Raw genomic sequence first — 19,928 nt, forward strand, 5'->3', positions numbered from 1 at the left:
CCCCCAAACGAAAGGAGATAAGGCTAACCTTGTCCAGATAAGCCTTTATTTCCTGAGTGGCCATATAAGGAAGAACCTGTACTAACATGGTTGCTCCCTGTGTCATGGTCCACTTGGGAAATCCTACCCCAAGGGGTTCTAGAGTTTCTCCAAGGTCTAGGGAAATTACCTGTATTGGTTTTTGGGTCAGAGGTGGGCTGGTGGGGTGTCTGAGTCTGGAAGTGAGACCCTACTTGGGTTGGTCTCAACCTCCTCAGATCACTGGCCACTATGGAAGCCTTTCTGCCCATGACGGTGTCATATCTGGCCCTAGGGGTCAACCTCTGGCTGCCTACAGCTGGGGGCTGGATCCCTTTGGCTGGAATAGTGGAGGGCACTGGAAGGTTTGGGGCAGCTAGGCCCCAGGTTTCCCTGTGCTCAACAACATCCATTTGAGGGGTGCCTATACCTAGGGGTAAGGGGGATCCCTCAGTTTGTAGAGGAATATTCACCTGGCTGAAACTACTCTGCTGGGTGTCCCTAATCTCTTGATGAGGGGGTTCCTCTGGACAGGGGCCCAGTAAGGGTCCACTGGCCTCCCTGACCTCTGCAGCCCTGGGCTGACTGAGGCAGGGTAGAGAGGGGCAGGATACCTGCTCCAGACTGGGTGCCACCTTGGAAGGATCCCCTGCCATCAGAGAGGTGGGCAGGCCAAGCCTGTCCACTTCTGGGGCAGTTACTTCCCAAGGGGCAGGGTCAGTTCCCTGAGAAACTGGACCTTTACCTGTAGTCTGGTGGGGGGAAGACTGCTCCTCCTCCCCTATGCTCTCTGTTTGTGTAGAGTGATCCATAGTTTCAGGCTTCACTCTTTCTATTTTCTCCTGGGGTGGAGGTGAGGCCCTCAGGGTCTCATCCACTCCCTCAGGAATTCCTACCATTTTCAAATGGGCCTTGTGGTCAACCTCAGCCCAGGCTGAGATTTCTAGATCATTCCCCAGTAAACAATCTACAGGCAAGTTTGGGGACACTGCCACCCTCTTGGGGCCAGTGACTCCTCCCCAGCTGAGATTTATCACTGCCATGGGATGATCTTTCCTAACTCCATCAATGTTGGTCACCTGATAGCTAAACCCAGGTAAAAGCTGATCTAGGGGCACTAGCCTCTTGGTCACCATGGTGACAGTGGCCCCTGTGTCCTTATAGGCCACAGCCTTTTGACCATTGATTATTGGTTCTTGTCTGTACCTGCCCAGAATACTGGGGCTCATGGTAAAGTTGGCAAACCCCATGCCACCATCACAGACCATGGTTGCTAATGCAGGGGACCTGGCTAGGCCAGAGTCCACTGGTGTCCCCAAAGAGAACCCAACTAAGTTTTTGGGTGCACTCCCACCACCTGGGGGATTACTACTAGTAGTAACAGGAGGTGTTGGAGCAGGTTTTGGAGGAACATTTTCTTTATTGCCATTTTTAGGACAGCTGGAGTCAGTTTTCCAGTGGCCAGGTTTCTTACAGACATGGCAATAGGGTTTCTTGGTATTAGAGGAAGTATTTTGGGACCCACCCCCAGCACTGGTTTGTTGGGGCCCTTCAGAGGACTTTTCTTGTTTATCATCCCCACCTTTCTCTTTGGGCTTAGTGGAATCCTTCTTCTGGTCACCAACTTGGTTCTTAGGCCTGATCCTGGTTCTGACCCATTTGTCTGCCTTCTTCCCCAATTCTTGGGGAGAGGTCAGATCAGAGTCCACCAGGTGCTGGTGTAAAAGTTGGTTCTGACAATTATTAAGAATCTGCTCCCTCATAATGAGATTATACAATCCTTGATAATCATTAACTTTACTGCCATTTAACCAACCTTCCAGTGCCTTGGTTGCACAATCCACAAAGTCTACCCAATCGTGATTCTGTGCTTTCTGGGTGTCTCTGAACTTAAGTCTGTATTGATCAGTGGTTAAGCCAAACCCATCTATTAAAGCAGCTTTCAAGATATAATAATCATCAGCATCCTCTTCTCTTACAGAGAGGAGCTTGTCTCTCCCTTTATCTGAAAAGGAGAGCCACAGGATTGCTGCCCACTGCTCTACAGGGACCCTCTGTACTCTACAGGCCCTTTCAAGAGCAGATATCCATTTGTGGATATCATCCCCATTCTGATAGGGGGGCACAATCTTGTGGAGGTTCCTATTGTCAGGGACTCTCTCTCTAACTCTAGGGGTTTCATCACTGCCACCAGGGATCTCTAGACCCCATTTCTTTGAAGCTTTCTGAAGCTCCAGGGTTTCCCTGTCTAATGCTAACTGTTCTCTTTTAAGCTGAAGCTTAGCCTGCTCAAATTTGATCAGTCTGCATTTCCTCTCATGAGAGGATTCTCTTCTCTGAGAAGAGGCAGAGGACCCTTTGGATCCCTTAGAATGGTTGGATCCCACTGAGGGGGATCTGTTCCTTCTTGGACCCACCACTCTCCTTTTAAGGGTGGAAGGAGTGCCTCTTGGGCCATCACTTCCATGCTGTGAGTGGTTTGTGTCTTCCAGGTCAGGATTTTCATCCTCTTCCTGATCCTCTTCAGATTCCACTCTGGGAGTGTCCTCTTCTGAGGGGTGCCCACCCACGTTGTCCGTCCCTCTGGATCCTATGGACTCCATAAAGTCTGCTATGAGCAGGATCTCTTTGAGACGTTTTGTGTTGGCACCTCTTTCTGTCTTCAGTCTCCTAAGGGTGCACATTTCCCTGAGCTCAGCAAAGGTGAAATTATCATACTTATCTACTGGGACCCTCTGGGGTCCTTCCATAGCCTTAGTGCCACTTGAAGACATGTTTAGTGTAGTGATGTATCTACCTACACTAAGTGTGGCCTACTGAACCCTCTCTTGAGTTGTAGTCAAGGTGTGCTAGACCCTCTACACACAACTCCAAGTTCAGTAGAACTTATTGTATTCTAGCTTGAATTTATATGTACCTTTGGTACCTTGTGGCTTTCACTTTAGAAATTCAATGTGTTATCTGGTAAAACAATGGCAAGCTTGAATCCAACCGCTGCACACCAATGTGAGAAGTTGGCCTGGCATATGCTGTTCCTAGTTATAGGGACACCTTGCACCAGTCCAATTCGACTCCTATTGATGATAGGTTTAAGACAACCTTTAAGAAAGCTATCCTAGTGGTAGCTGTGGAGAGCAGCCTTCAGGCTAAGTCTTGAAGGAGTGTTAAGCTTATTGTTTTACCATAATAACCTCTTGAATAACCAAATGAAAGAGTAGCCCACACAGGTATATATATAAAATATATGTATTTATTCTAGACAGAATCCCACAGACACTTTATGTGGCTAGTGGCAAAGTTACAATTCAAACAAGCATTTCTAAACACAATAAATAGCACAGAAATCAATGGGCCCCAGGGGGGGACCAAACCATATACTAAAATAGTGGTATAAGAACCACGACAATTCTACAGGCAATGCCTAGGGCATTCAGGATCGCTGGCCCCTTAAGAATCCACCCACAGTTAAGAGGAAGGGGACCCACGGGAGGCGTGTGCAGTGCGAGAAGCTGCTGTCGGGATCGCAATGTTAGCCTATGGAGAATGTCGCGGTTGAATAATTAAGGTTTAAGGACACTTCTAACAACAGTACAAAGTTAAGGCTTGGGACTTAAGGCTTTGGAGAGCCCACCACCACGGAAGTACCGAAGTACCACTGTTACCTGCCCCAGGGAAGCCGGGTGCATAGGTCGATTCTGGTGTCGGGTCGCGGGCTGATTTTCTATGGAAAAGGAGTCCAAACTGCTGCTAGCTGGAAGTGTCGTTGAAGTCGTGAAGGTTAAAGTTGAAGAAAAGACAAAGATGAACCTGAAAGCAGAGGGGACAGAGTCTGGGTCACAGCACAGTGACCAGGGAGCTCACAGGAAGGAGCTCGTGGATGTCGGGTGCTTCAGGTGTGGAAGGTACAGCTGGGCTCTGCAGTCACGGGCTCCGGGAGGCTTCAAGGAAGGCCAGCTTCTGGAGGGCGACTGTCCCACGTCGGCTGAGGGTCGCTGCGGTGTTAGTGTCCCGATTGGATCCACTAAGCATTGGCAACCGCAACCCACGCAAGATGAACAAAGCAGCTGCTGGTGCAGACCCACGGGGTCTGAGGGTGCTCTCCTTTGCAGGGAGCGTAGAGCAGGCCTGGAGCAACCAGAGGAACTCTTAGAAAGGAAGATTGTCCTCCGTCAGGGCCCACAAGTCGAGAGACAAGGGACCGCGGAAGGCAGCAAAATGGAGTGCGTAAAAGGGCTCCCACGGGCCACCGGAGCGGGCCAGGGAGCTGAGGGTCGGCACAAATGCTGCGTGAAGGTTGGCTCAAAAATGGGCCAAAGCACGACTTCCCCACTGGTCGGGGTCGGGTGCTGGACAAGAGGTGGCCGGTGTCTCGGGGTATGCGGGGATCTCGGCACCCACGTGGTCCAGGGTGCTCAGACTTGCTGGGCACGCTCACAGGACGCTGGGATGCACTGGAGACCCACCTCGAGGTTGCTGGAAGGCGTCGAAGGTCGTGAGAGCAACGAAGTTCCAACCGGGTATCCTGTAGTCTTTTAGGTGCCTGCCAAGCAGGGGGATAACTCCTTTATCCCAAGGGAGATTTCTTCAGTCAGCTGGGCAGCAGCTCGTCGAAGGTCAGTTCTGTGAAGTCCTGTACGAATCTAAGGCTCTAGGGCAAAGTTATTCCCATATATCCCCAAGATTAGGGGATGGTCCAAAATAGAGCCTACCAATCAGAGTAGAGGCGGGAAAGGGTGACTACACCCACTCCCCTTTGTGTGTTTCCCGCCTGGGCGAGGGGCAGGATGCCCCTGAACCGGTTCCAAGCGGTGTATGCAGAATTGGGGCTCTGCAGCTGCCTACGTGCAACTCTGAATGGACTTTTGGTGCACCCACCCTGTTCCAATCCACATATCCTGTCTGGGGAGGTGCTGGCACCTCCCTGCCACAGGAGCCCTATTGTCCAGATGGCGAGGCTGGGGTTTTCCCCAACAACAGCCAGCCAGAGTCGTGTAGGTGGCGAACAGTAGCCATTTTGTGGTACATGTGCACTTTTAAATTGGTGTCTAAAATATACCGCTTTTCCCATATCACCCTCCTAGCAAGGGGGAATCGTGCCCCCATGCCCATGGCTGGACTGGGGGTATGATTCCTTCATGTTTGACACCAAACACGATATGGTTCTGTGTAGCCAGTCCCAAGTTACAGCGATGACGCAATAACTTATAATGCGGTAGAGTATATGGTATGGCTACACTACAAACAACCCAGTAACGGTGTTACGAAGGTTGCAGAGAGGTCCTACTCATGTAGGGGTCCCCCCTCACACATACCTCAGCACCCAGCCCTGTAGGATTACCAGGGCCTGCCAGAGGGGTGACCTATGAGAGTATATGTGTTGTAATGGTATGGGACATAGGGTACCTACGTCCCTGTAAGGGGTGCTAGCACCACCTTACCCAGGCTACAGTAGTGGCCTGGTGGTGTCAGTTTGGGTGGCTGTCCCAGGGTGGCACAATAAGTGCTGCAGCCCTGGTAGGCCTACTGGGGGACCCATGCCCTGGGTACCTAGGGTACCATCTACAAGGGACTGGAAGGGCATGCCCAGCATCCAGTTATGTTTGTACCTAGAGTACTCACAACAGTTTTAGGGAGAAAGCAGATAGGCTGGGGTCCTGGATAGCAGGATCCCAGCCAGACTAGTCAAAAACCACTTAAATACCAGGCAAAAAGTTGGGGGCAACCATTAGTCAGATTCCACTCTCCTACAGCCAGAGTAAGAGTTAATACCTTAACCATTAGGTCAGAGTACGAGTCTAAGACCTTAGCTATTAGTCCAGTGTAAGAGTTAAGACCTTAGCTATTAGGCCAGAGTAAGAGTTAAGACCTTAACCAGTAGGCCAGAGTACGAGTCTAAGACCTTAGCTATTAGTCCAGTGTAAGAGTTAAGATCTTAGCTATTAGGCCAGAGTAAAAGTTAAGACCTTAACCATTAGGCCAGAGTACGAGTCTAAGACCTTAGCTATTAGGCCAGAGTAGGAGTTAAGACCTTAACCATTAGGCCAGAGTACGAGTCTAAGACATTAGCTATTAGGCCAGAGTACGAGTCTAAGACCTTAGCTTTTAGGCCAGAGTAAGAGTTAAGACCTTAACCAGTAGGCCAGAGTACGAGTCTAAGACCTTAGCTATTAGGCCAGAGTACGAGTCTAAGACCTTAGCTTTTAGGCGAGAGTAAGAGTTAAGACCTTAACCAGTAGGCCAGGGTAAGAGTTAAGACCTCAACCAGTAGGCCAGAGTACAAGGCTAAGACCTTAGCTATTAGGCCAGAGTAAGAGTTAAAACCTTAGCTATTAGGCCAGAGTAAAAGTTAAGACCTTAACCATTAGGCCACAGTACGAGTCTAAGACCTTAGCTATTAGGCCAGGGTAAGAGTTAAGACCTTAACCATTAGGCCAGAGTACGAGTCTAAGACCTTAGCTATTAGGCCAGAGTACGAGTCTAAGGCCTTAGCTATTAGAGCAGAGTAAGCGTTAAGACCTTAACCATTAGGCCAGAGTACGAGTTAAGACCTTAACCAGTAGGCCAGAGTACAAAGCTAAAACCTTAGCTATTAGGCCAGAGTAAGAGTTAAGACCTTAGCTATTAGGCCAGAGTAAAAGTTAAGACCTTAACCATTAAGCCAGAGTACGAGTCTAAGACCTTAGCTATTAGGCCAGAGTAAGAGTTAAGACCTTAACCATTAGGCCAGAGTACGAGTCTAGGACCTTAGCTATTAGGCCAGAGTACGAGTCTAAGACCTTAGCTATTAGGCCAGAGTAAGAGTTAAGACCTTAGCTATTAGGCCAGAGTAAGAGTGAAGACCTTAACCATTAGGCCAGAGTACGAGTCTAAGACCTTAGCTATTAGGCCAGAGTAAGTGTTATGACCTTAGCTATTAGGCCAGAGTAAGAGTTAAGACCTTAACCAGTAGTACAGAGTGAGAGTTAAGACCTTAACCAGTAGGCCAGAGTAAGAGTTAAGACCTTAACCATTAGGCCAGAGTACGAGTCTAAGACCTTAGCTATTAGGCCAGAGTAAGAGTTAAGAAGCTATTAGGCAAGAGTAAGCGTTAAGACCTTAGCTATAAGGCCAGAGTAAGAGTTAAGACCTTAACCAGTAGGCCAGAGTAAGAGTTAAGACCTTAACCAGTAGGCCAGAGTAAGAGTTAAGACCTTAACCATTAGGCCAAAGTGTGAGTCTAAGACCTTAGCTATGAGGCCAGAGTAAGAGTTAAGACCTTAACCAGTAGGCCAAAGTGAGAGTTAAGACCTTAACCAGTAGGCCAGAGTACGAGTCTAAGACCTTAGCGATTAGGCCAGAGTAAGAGTTAAGACCTTAACCAGTAGGCCAGAGTACGAGTCTAAGACCTTAGCTATTAGGCCAGAGTAAGAGTTAAGACCTTAACCATTAGGCCAGAGTACGAGTCTAAGACCTTAGCTATTAGGCCAGAGTAAGAGTTAAGACCTTAACCATTAGGCCAGAGTACAAGTCTAGGACCTTAGCTATTAGGCCAGAGTAAGTGTTATGACCTTAGCTATTAGGCCAGAGTAAGAGTTAAGACCTTAACCAGTAGGCCAGAGTGAGAGTTAAGACCTTAACCAGTAGGCCAGAGTAAGAGTTAAGACCTTAACCATTAGGCCAGAGTACGAGTCTAAGACCTTAGCTATTAGGCCAGAGTACGAGTCTAAGACCTTAACCAGTAGGCCAGAGTACGAGTCTAAGACCTTAGCTATTAGGCCAGAGTAAGAGTTAAGACCTTAGCTATTAGGCCAGAGTAAGAGTTAAGACCTTAACCAGTAGGCCAGAGTAAGAGGTAAGACCTTAACCATTAGGCCAAAGTACGAGTCTAAGACCTTAGCTATTAGGCCAGAGTACGAGTTAAGACCCTAGCTATTAGGCCAGAGTAAGAGTTAAGACCTTAACCATTAGGCCAGAGTATGAGTCTAAGACCTTAGCTATTATGCCAGAGTAAGGGTAAAGACCTTAACCAGTAGGCCAGAGTAAGAGTTAATACCTTAACCATTAGGTCAGAGTACGAGTCTAAGACCTTAGCTATTAGTCCAGTGTAAGAGTTAAGACCTTAGCTATTAGGCCAGAGTAAGAGTTAAGACCTTAACCAGTAGGCCAGAGTACGAGTCTAAGATCTTAGCTATTAGTCCAGTGTAAGAGTTAAGACCTTAGCTATTAGGCCAGAGTAAAAGTTAAGACCTTAACCATTAGGCCAGAGTACGAGTCTAAGACCTTAGCTATTAGGCCAGAGTAGGAGTTAAGACCTTAACCATTAGGCCAGAGTACGAGTCTAAGACATTAGCTATTAGGCCAGAGTACGAGTCTAAGACCTTAGCTTTTAGGCCAGAGTAAGAGTTAAGACCTTAACCAGTAGGCCAGAGTACGAGTCTAAGACCTTAGCTATTAGGCCAGAGTACGAGTCTAAGACCTTAGCTTTTAGGCCAGAGTAAGAGTTAAGACCTTAACCAGTAGGCCAGGGTAAGAGTTAAGACCTTAACCAGTAGGCCAGAGTACAAGGCTAAGACCTTAGCTATTAGGCCAGAGTAAGAGTTAAAACCTTAGCTATTAGGCCAGAGTAAAAGTTAAGACCTTAACCATTAGGCCACAGTACGAGTCTAAGATCTTAGCTATTAGGCCAGAGTAAGAGTTAAGACCTTAACCATTAGGCCAGAGTACGAGTCTAAGACCTTAGCTATTAGGCCAGAGTACGAGTCTAAGGCCTTAGCTATTAGAGCAGAGTAAGCGTTAAGACCTTAACGATTAGGCCAGAGTACGAGTTAAGACCTTAACCAGTAGGCCAGAGTACGAAGCTAAAACCTTAGCTATTAGGCCAGAGTAAGAGTTAAGACCTTAGCTATTAGGCCAGAGTAAAAGTTAAGACCTTAACCATTAGGCCAGAGTACGAGTCTAAGACCTTAGCTATTAGGCCAGAGTAAGAGTTAAGACCTTAACCATTAGGCCAGAGTACGAGTCTAGGACCATAGCTATTAGGCCAGAGTACGAGTCTAAGACCTCAGCTATTAGGCCAGAGTAAGAGTTAAGACCTTAGCTATTAGGCCAGAGTAAGAGTTAAGACCTTAACCATTAGGCCAGAGTACGAGTCTAAGACCTTAGCTATTAGGCCAGAGTAAGTGTTATGACCTTAGCTATTAGGCCAGAGTAAGAGTTAAGACCTTAACCAGTAGGCCAGAGTGAGAATTAAGACCTTAACCAGTAGGCCAGAGTAAGAGTTAAGACCTTAACCATTAGGCCAGAGTACGAGTCTAAGACCTTAGCTATTAGGCCAGAGTAAGAGTTAAAGACCTTAACCAGTAGGCCAGAGTAAGAGTTAAGACCTTACCCATTAGGCCAGAGTACGAGTCTAAGACCTTAGCTATTAGGCCAGAGTAAGAGTTAAGACCTTAGCTATTAGGCAAGAGTAAGCGTTAAGACCTTAGCTATTAGGCCAGAGTAAGAGTTAAGACCTTAACCAGTAGGCCAGAGTAAGAGTTAAGACCTTAACCAGTAGGCCAGAGTAAGAGTTAAGACCTTAACCATTAGGCCAGAGTGTGAGTCTAAGACCTTAGCTATTAGGCCAGAGTAAGAGTTAAGACCTTAACCAGTAGGCCAAAGTAAGAGTTAAGACCTTAACCAGTAGGCCAGAGTACGAGTCTAAGACCTTAGCTATTAGGCCAGAGTAAGAGTTAAGACCTTAACCAGTAGGCCAGAGTACGAGTCTAAGACCTTAGCTATTAGGCCAGAGTAAGAGTTAAGACCTTAACCATTAGGCCAGAGTACGAGTCTAAGACCTTAGCTATTAGGCCAGAGTAAGAGTTAAGACCTTAACCATTAGGCCAGAGTACGAGTCTAGGACCTTAGCTATTAGGCCAGAGTAAGTGTTATGACCTTAGCTATTAGGCCAGAGTAAGAGTTAAGACCTTAACCAGTAGGCCAGAGTGAGAGTTAAGACCTTAACCAGTAGGCCAGAGTAAGAGTTAAGACCTTAACCATTAGGCCAGAGTACGAGTCTAAGACCTTAGCTATTAGGCCAGAGTACGAGTCTAAGACCTTAACCAGTAGGCCAGAGTACGAGTCTAAGACCTTAGCTATTAGGCCAGAGTAAGAGTTAAGACCTTAGCTATTAGGCCAGAGTAAGAGTTAAGACCTTAACCAGTAGGCCAGAGTAAGAGTTAAGACCTTAACCATTAGGCCAGAGTACGAGTCTAAGACCTTAGCTATTATGCCAGAGTAAGGGTAAAGACCTTAACCCGTAGGCCAGAGTAAGAGTTAATACCTTAACCATTAGGTCAGAGTACGAGTCTAAGACCTTAGCTATTAGGCCAGAGTAAGAGTTAAGACCTTAGCTATTAGGCCAGAGTAAGAGTTAAGACCGTAACCAGTAGGCCAGAGTACGAGTCTAAGACCTTAGCTATTAGGCCAGAGTAAAAGTTTAGACCTTAACCAGTAGGCCAGAGTAAGAGTTAAGACCTTAACCTGTAGGCCAGAGTACAAGTCTAAGACCTTAGCTATTAGGCCAGAGTATGAGTCTAAGACCTTAGCTATTAGGCCAGAGTAAGAGTTAAGACCTTAGCTATTAGGCAAGAGTAAGCGTTAAGACCTTAGCTATTAGGCCAGAGTAAGAGTTAAGACCTTAACCAGTAGGCCAGAGTAAGAGTTAAGACCTTAACCAGTAGGCCAGAGTAAGAGTTAAGACCTTAACCATTAGGCCAGAGTATGAGTCTAAGACCTTAGCTATTAGGCCAGAGTAAGAGATAAGACCTTAACCAGTAGGCCAAAGTAAGAGTTAAGACCTTAACCAGTAGGCCAGAGTACGAGTCTAAGACCTTAGCTATTAGGCCAGAGTAAGAGTTAAGACCTTAACCATTAGGCCAGAATACAAATCTAAGACCTTAGCTATTAGGCTAGAGTAAGAGTTAAGACCTTAACCAGTAGGCCAGAGTAAGAGTTAAGACCTTAACCATTAGGCCAGAGTACGAGTCTAAGACCTTAGCTATTAGGCCAGAGTAAGAGTTAAGACCTTAACCAGTAGGCCAGAGTACGATTCTAAGAGCTTAGCTATTAGGCCAGAGTAAGTGTTAAGACCTTAGCTATTAGGCCAGAGTAAGAGTTAAGACCTTAACCATTAGGCCAGAGTACGAGTCTAAGACCTTAGCTATTAGGCCAGAGTACGAGTCTAAGACCTTAGCTATTAGGACAGAGTAAGAGTTAAGACCTTAGCTATTAGGCCAGAGTAACAGTTAAGACCTTAACCAGTAGGCCAGAGTAAGAGGTAAGACCTTAACCATTAGGCCAGAGTACGAGTCTAAGACCTTACCTATTAGGCCAGAGTACGAGTTAAGACCCTAGCTATTAGGCCAGAGTAAGAGTTAAGACCTTAACCATTAGGCCAGAGTACGAGTCTAAGACCTTAGCTATTATGCCAGAGTAAGGGTAAAGACCTTAACCAGTAGGCCAGAGTAAGAGTTAAGACCTTAACCTGTAGGCCAGAGTACAAGTCTAAGACCTTAGCTATTAGGCCAGAGTACGAGTCTAAGAACTTAGCTATTAGGCCAGAGTAAGAGTTAAGACCTTAACCAGTAGGCCAGAGTAAGAGTTAAGACCTTAGCTATTAGGACAGAGTAAGAGTTAGGACCTTAGCTATTAGGCCAGAGTAATAGTTAAGACCTTAACCATTAGGCCAGATTATGAGTCTAAGACCTTAGCTATTAGGCCAGAGTAAAAGTTAAGACCTTAACCAGTAGGCCAGAGTAAGAGTTAAGACCTCAGCTATTAGGCCAGAGTAAGAGTTAAGATCTTACCCAGTAGGCCAGAGTAAGAGTTAAGACCTGAACTATTAGGCCAGAGTACGAGTCTAAGACCTTAGCTATTAGGCCAGAGTAAGAGTTAAGACCTTAACCAGAAGGCCCGAGTAAGAGTTAAGAACTTAACCATTAGGCCCGAGTACGAGTCTAAGACCTTAGCTATTAGGCCAGAGTACGAGTCTAATACCTTAGCTATTAGGCCAGAGTAAGAGTTAAGACCCTAACCAGTAGGCCAGAGTCAGAGTTAAGAACTTAGCTATTAGGCCAGAGTAAGAGTTAAGACCTTAACCATTAGGCCAGAGTACGAGTCTAAGACCTTACCTATTAGGCCAGAATACGAGTCTAATACCTTAGCTATTAGGACAGAGTAAGAGTTAAGACCTTAACCAGTAGGCCAGAGTAAGAGTTAAGACCTTAGCTATTAGGCCAGAGTACGAGTCTAGGACCTTAGCTATTAGGCCAGAGTAAGAGTTAAGACATTAGCTATTAGGCCCCAGTAAGAGTTAAGACCTTAGCTATTAGGCCAGAGTACGAGTCTAAGACCTTAGCTATTATCCCAGAGTAAGAGTTAAGACCTTAACCAGTAGGCCAGAGTACGAGTCTAAAACCTTAGCTATTAGGCCAGAGTAAGAGTTAAGACCTTAACCAGTAGGCCAGAGTAAGAGTTAAGACCTTAACCATTAGGCCAGAGTATGAGTCTAAGACCTTAGCTATTAGGCCAGAGTAAGAGTTAAGACCTTAGCTATTAGGCTAGAGTAAGAGTTAAGACCTGAACCAGTAGGCCAGAGTAAGAGTTAAGACCTTAGCTATTAGGCCAGAGTAGGAGTTAAAAGCTTAACCATTAGGCCAGAGTACGAGTCTAAGACCTTAGCTATTAGGCCAGAGTATGAGTCTAAGACCTTAGCTATTAGGCCAGAGTAAGAGTTAAGACCTTAACCAGTAGGCCAGAGTACGAGTCTAAGACCTTAGCTATTAGTCCAGTGTAAGAGTTAAGACCTTAGCTATTAGGCCAGAGTAAAAGTTAAGACCTTAACCATTAGGCCAGAGTACGAGTCTAAGACCTTAGCTATTAGGCCAGAGTAGGAGTTAAGACCTTAACCCTTAGGCCAGAGTACAAGTCTAAGACCTTAGCTATTAGGCCAGAGTATGAGTCTAAGACCTTAGCTTTTAGGCCAGAGTAAGAGTTAAGACCTTAACCAGTAGGCCAGAGTACGAGTCTAAGACCTTAGCTATTAGGCCAGAGTACGAGTCTAAGGCCTTAGCTATTAGAGCAGAGTAAGCGTTAAGACCTTAACCGTTAGGCCAGAGTACGAGTCTAAGACCTTAGCTATTAGGCCATAGTAAGAGTTAAGACCTTAACCATTAGGCCAGAGTACGAGTCTAGGACCTTATCTATTAGGCCAGAGTATGAGTCTAAGACCTTAGCTATTAGGCCAGAGTAATAGTTAAGACCTTAGCTATTAGGCCAGAGTAAGAGTTAAGACCTAAACCATTAGGCCAGAGTACGAGTCTAAGACCTTAGCTATTAGGCCAGAGTAAGTGTTATGACCTTAGCTATTAGGCCAGAATAAGAGTTAAGACCTTAACCAGTAGGCCAGAGTGAGAGTTAAGACTTTAACCAGTAGGCCAGAGTAAGAGTTAAGACCTTAACCATTAGGCCAGAGTACGAGTCTAAGACCTTAGCTATTAGGCCAGAGTACGAGTCTAAGACCTTAACCAGTAGGCCAGAGTACGAGTCTAAGACCTTAGCTATTAGGCCAGAGTAAGAGTTAAGACCTTACCTATTAGGCCAGAGTAAGAGTTAAGACCTTAACCAGTAGGCCAGAGTAAGAGGTAAGACCTTAACCATTAGGCCAAAGTACTAGTCTAAGACCTTAGCTATTAGGCCAGAGTACGAGTTAAGACCCTAGCTATTAGGCCAGAGTAAGAGTTAAGACCTTAACCATTAGGCCAGAGTACGAGTCTAAGACCTTAGCTATTATGCCAGAGTAAGGGTAAAGACCTTAACCAGTAGGCCAGAGTAAGAGTTAATACCTTAACCATTAGGTCAGAGTACGAGTCTAAGACCTTAGCTATTAGGCCAGAGTAAGAGTTAAGACCTTAGCTATTAGGCCAGAGTAAGAGTTAAGACCGTAACCAGTAGGCCAGAGTACGAGTCTAAGACCTTAGGTATTAGGCCAGAGTAAGAGTTAAGACCTAACCAGTAGGCCAGAGTAAGAGTTAAGACCTTAACCTGTAGGCCAGAGTACAAGTCTAAGACCTTAGCTATTAGGCCAGAGTACGAGTCTAAGACCTTAGCTATTAGGCCAGAGTAAGAGTTAAGACCTTAACCAGTAGGCCAGAGTAAGAGTTAAGACCTTAGCTATTAGGCCAGAGTAAGAGTTAGGACCTTAGCTATTAGGCCAGAGTAAGAGTTAAGACCTTAACCATTAGGCCAGAGTATGAGTCTAAGGCCTTAGCTATTAGGCCAGAGTAAAAGTTAAGACCTTAACCAGTAGGCCAGAGTAAGACTTAAGACCTCAACTATTAGTCCAGAGTAAAAGTTAAGACCTTAACCAGTAGGCCAGAGTAAGACTTAAGACCTCAACTATTAGTCCAGAGTAAGAGTTAAGACCTTAACCAGTAGGCCAGAGTAAGAGTTAAGACCTTAAACATTAGGCCAGAGTACGAGTCTAAGACCTTAGCTATTAGGCCAGAGTAAGAGTTAAGACCTTAACCAGAAGGCCCGAGTAAGAGTTAGGACCTTAACCTGCAGGCCAGAGTACGAGTCTAAGACCTTAGCTATTAGGCAGGAGTATGAGTTAAGACCTTAGCTAATTAGGCCAGAGTAAGAGTTAAGACCTTAACCAGTAGGCCAGAGTACGAGTCTAAGACCATAGCTATTAGGCCAGAGTAAGAGTTAATACCTTAACCAGTAGGCCAGAGTAAGAGTTAAGACCTTAACCATTAGGCCAGAGTACGAGTCTAAGACCTTAGCTATTAGTCCAGAGTATGAGTTAAGACCTTAGCTATTAGGCCAGAGTAAGAGTTAAGACCTTAACCAGTAGGCCAGAGTAAGAGTTAAGACCTTAGCTATTAGTCCATAGTAAGAGTTAAGACCTTAACCATTAGACCAGAGTATGAATCTAAGACCTTAGCTATTAGGCCAGAGTACGAGTCTAAGACCTTAGCTATTAGGCCAGAGTAAGAGTTAAGACCTTAACCAGTAGGCCAGAGTAAGAGTTAAGACCTTCACCAGTAGGCCAGAGTACGAGTCTAAGACCTTAGCTATTAGTCCAGAGTAAGAGTTAAGACCTTAGCTATTAGTCCAGTGTAAAAGTTAAGACCTTAACCATTAGGCCAAAGTACGAGTCTAAGACCTTAGCTATTAGGCCAGAGTAGGAGTTAAGACCTTAACCAATAGGCCAGAGTACGAGCCTAAGACCTTAGCTATTAGGCCAGAGTACGAGTCTAAGACCTTAGCTATTAGGCCAGAGTAAGATTTAAGACCTTAACCAGTAGGCCAGAGTATGAGTCTAAGACCTTAGCTATTAGGCCAGAGTAAGAGTTAAGACCTTAGCTATTAGGCCAGAGTACGAGTCTAAGACCTTAGCTATTAGGCCAGAGTAAGAGTTAAGACCTTAACCAGTAGGCCAGAGTAAGAGTTAAGACCTTAGCTATTAGGCCAGAGTAAGAGTTAAGACCTTAACCATTAGGCCAGAGTACGAGTCTAAGACCTTAGCTATTCGGCCAGAGTACGAGTCTAAAACCTTAGCTATTAGGCCAGAGTAAGAGTTAAGACCTTAGCTATTAGGCCAGAGTAAGAGTTAAGACCTTAACCAGTAGGCCAGAGTAAGAGTTAGGACCTTAACCAGTAGGACAGAGTAAGAGTTAAGACCTTAACCATTGGGCCAGAGTTCAAGTCTAAGTCCTTAGCTATTAGGCCAGAGTACGAGTCTAAGACCTTAACCAGTAGGCCAGAGTAAGAGTTAAGACCTTAACCATTAGGCCAGAGTATGAGTCTAAGACCTTAGCTATTAGGCAGGAGTAAGAGTTAAGACCTTAGCTATTAGGCCAGAGTAAGCGTTAAGACCGTAACCAGTAGGCCAAAGTACGAGTCTAAGACCTTCGCTATTAGGCCAGAGTAAGAGTTAAGACCTTAACCAGTAGGCCAGAGTAAGAGTTAAGACCTTAACCTGTAGGCCATAGTACGAGTCTAAGACCTTAGCTATTAGGCCAGAGTAAGAGTTAAGACCTTAGCTATTAGGCCATATTACGAGTCTAAGACCTTTGCTATTAGGCCAGAGTAAGAGTTAAGACCTTAGCGATTTGGCCTGACTAAGAGTTAAGACCTTAACCAGTAGGCCAGAGTAAGAGTTAAGACCTTCACCATTAGGCCAGAGTATGAGTCTAAGACCTTAGCTATTAGGCAGGAGTAAGAGTTAAGACCTTAGCTATTAGGCCAGAGTAAGAGTTAAGACCTTATCCAGTAGGCCAGAGTATGAGTCTAAGACCATAGTTATTAGGCCAGAGTAAGAGTTAAGACCTTAACCAGTAGGCCATAGTAAGAGTTAAGACCTTAACCAGTAGGCCAGAGTAAGAGTAAAGACCTTAGCTATTAGTCCACAGTAAGAGTTAAGACCTTAACCAGTAGTCCAGAGTAAGAGTTAAGACCTTAATCATTAGGCCAGAGTACGAGTCTAAGACCTTAGCTATTAGGCCAGAGTAAGAGTTAAGACCTTAACCAGTAGGCCAGAGTACGAGTCTAAGAGCTTAGCTATTAGGCCAGAGTAAGTGTTAAGACCTTAACCATTAGGCCAGAGTACGAGTCTAGGACCTTAGCTATTAGGCCAGAGTACGAGTCTAAGACCTTAGCTATTAGGCCAGAGTAAGAGTTAAGACCTTAGCTATTAGGCCAGAGTAAGAGTTAAGACCTTAACCATTAGGCCAGAGTACGAGTCTAAGACCTTAGCTATTAGGCCAGAGTAAGTGTTAAGACCTTAGCTATTAGGCCAGAGTAAGAGTTAAGACCTTAGCTATTAGGCCAGAGTAAGAGTTAAGACCTTAACCAGTAGGCCAGAGTAAGAGTTAAGACCTTAACCAGTAGGCCAGAGTAAGAGTTAAGACCTTAACCATTAGGCCAGAGTACGAGTCTAAGACCTTAGCTATTAGGCCAGAGTACGAGTCTAAGACCTGAACCAGTAGGCCAGAGTAAGAGTTAAGACCTTAACCATTAGGCCAAAGTACGAGTCTAAGATCTTAGCTATTAGGCCAGAGTAAGAGTTAACACCTTAGCTATTAGGCCAGATTACGAGTCTAAGACCTTTGCTATTAGGCCAGAGTAAGAGTTAAGAGCTTAGGTATTAGGCCAGAGTAAGAGTTAAGACCTTAACCAGTAGGCCAGAGTAAGAGTTAAGACGTTAACCATTAGGCCAGAGTACGAGTCTAAGACCTTAGCTATTAGGCCAGAGTAAGAGTTAAAGACCTTAACCAGTAGGCCAGAGTAAGAGTTAAGACCTTACCCATTAGGCCAGAGTACAAGTCTAAGACCTTAGCTATTAGCCCAGAGTAAGAGTTAAGACCTTAGCTATTAGGCAAGAGTAAGCGTTAAGACCTTAGCTATTAGGCCAGACTAAGAGTTAAGACCTTAACTAGTAGGCCAGAGTAAGTGTTAAGACCTTAACCAGTAGGCCAGAGTAAGAGTTAAGACCTTAACCATTAGGCCAGAGTATGAGTCTAAGACCTTAGCTATTAGGCCAGAGTAAGAGTTAAGACCTTAACCAGTAGGCCAGAGTAAGAGTTAAGACGTTAACCATTAGGCCAGAGTACGAGTCTAAGACCTTAGCTATTAGGCCAGAGTAAGAGTTAAAGACCTTAACCAGTAGGCCAGAGTAAGAGTTAAGACCTTACCCATTAGGCCAGAGTACAAGTCTAAGACCTTAGCTATTAGCCCAGAGTAAGAGTTAAGACCTTAGCTATTAGGCAAGAGTAAGAGTTAAGACCTTAGCTATTAGGCAAGAGTAAGCGTTAAGACCTTAGCTATTAGGCCAGACTAAGAGTTAAGACCTTAACCATTAGGCCAGAGTATGAGTCTAAGACCTTAGCTATTAGGCCAGAGTAAGAGTTAAGACCTTAACCAGTAGGCCAAAGTAAGAGTTAAGACCTTAACCAGTACGCTAGAGTACGAGTCTAAGACCTTAGCTATTAGGCCAGAGTACAAATCTAAGACCTTAGCTATTAGGCCAGAGTAAGAGTTAAGACCTTAACCAGTAGGCCAGAGTAAGAGTTAAGACCTTAACCATTAGGCCAGAGTACGAGTCTAAGACCTTAGCTATTAGGCCAGAGTAAGAGTTAAGACCTTATCTATTAGGCCAGAGTAAGAGTTAAGACCTTAACCAGTAGGCCAGAGTACGAGTCTAAGACCTTAGCTATTATGACAGAGTAAGAGTTAAAACCTTAGCTATTAGGCCAGAGTAACAGTTAAGACCTTAACCAGTAGGCCAGAGTAAGAGGTAAGACCTTAACCATTAGGCCAGAGTACGAGTCTAAGACCTTACCTATTAGGCCAGAGTACGAGTTAAGACCCTAGCTATTAGGCCAGAGTAAGAGTTAAGACCTTAACCATTAGGCCAGAGTACAAGTCTAAGACCTTAGCTATTATGCCAGAGTAAGGGTAAAGACCTTAACCAGTAGGCCAGAGTAAGAGTTAAGACCTTAACCTGTAGGCCAGAGTACAAGTCTAAGACCTTAGCTATTAGGCCAGAGTACGAGTCTAAGAACTTAGCTATTAGGCCAGAGTAAGAGTTAAGACCTTAACCAGTAGGCCAGAGTAAGAGTTAAGACCTTAGCTATTAGGCCAGAGTAAGAGTTAGGACCTTAGCTATTAGGCCAGAGTAAGAGTTAAAACCTTAACCATTAGGCCAGATTATGAGTCTAAGACCTTAGCTATTAGGCCAGAGTAAAAGTTAAGACCTTAACCAGTAGGCCAGAGTAAGAGTTAAGACCTCAGCTATTAGGCCAGAGTAAGAGTTAAGACCTTAACCAGTAGGCCAGAGTAAGAGTTAAGACCTTAACCATTAGGCCAGAGTACGAGTCTAAGACCTTAGCTATTAGGCCAGAGTAAGAGTTAAGACCTTAACCAGAAGGCCCGAGTAAGAGTTAAGACCTTAACCATTAGGCCCGAGTACGAGTCTAAGACCTTAGCTATTAGGCCAGAGTACGAGTCTAAGACCTTAGCTGTTAGGCCAGAGTAAGAGTTAAGACCCTAACCAGTAGGCCAGAGTCAGAGTTAAGAACTTAGCTATTAGGCCAGAGTAAGAGTTAAGACCTTAACCATTAGGCCAGGGTACGAGTCTAAGACCTTACCTATTAGGCCAGAATACGAGTCTAATACCTTAGCTATTAGGACAGAGTAAGAGTTAAGACCCTAACCAGTAGGCCAGAGTAAGAGTTAAGACCTTAGCTATTAGGCCAGAGTACAAGTCTAGGACCTTAGCTATTAGGCCAGAGTAAGAGTTAAGACATTAGCTATTAGGCCCCAGTAAGAGTTAAGACCTTAGCTATTAGGCCAGAGTACGAGTCTAAGACCTTAGCTATTATCCCAGAGTAAGAGTTAAGACCTTAACCATTAGGCCAGAGTATGAGTCTAAGACCTTAGCTATTAGGCCAGAGTAAGAGTTAAGACCTTAGCTATTAGGCTAGAGTAAGAGTTAAGACCTGAACCAGTAGGCCAGAGTAAGAGTTAAGACCTTAGCTATTAGGCCAGAGTAGGAGTCTAAGACCTTAGCTATTAGGCCAGAGTAAGAGTTAAGACCTTAACCAGAAGGCCCGAGTAAGAGTTAAGACCTTAACCATTAGGCCAGAGTAGGAGTTAAAAGCTTAACCATTAGGCCAGAGTACGAGTCTAAGACCTTAGCTATTAGGCCAGAGTACGAGTCTAAGACCTTAGCTATTAGGCCAGTCTAAGAGTTAAGACCTTAGCTATTAGGCCAGAGTAAAAGTTAAGACCTTAACCATTAGGCCAGAGTAGGAGTTAAAAGCTTAACCATTAGGCCAGAGTACGAGTCTAAGACCTTAGCTATTAGGCCAGAGTACGAGTCTAAG

This window comes from Triturus cristatus, chromosome 8, assembly GCF_964204655.1.
Source record: "Triturus cristatus chromosome 8, aTriCri1.1, whole genome shotgun sequence".
Taxonomy (NCBI): Eukaryota; Metazoa; Chordata; class Amphibia; order Caudata; family Salamandridae; genus Triturus; species Triturus cristatus.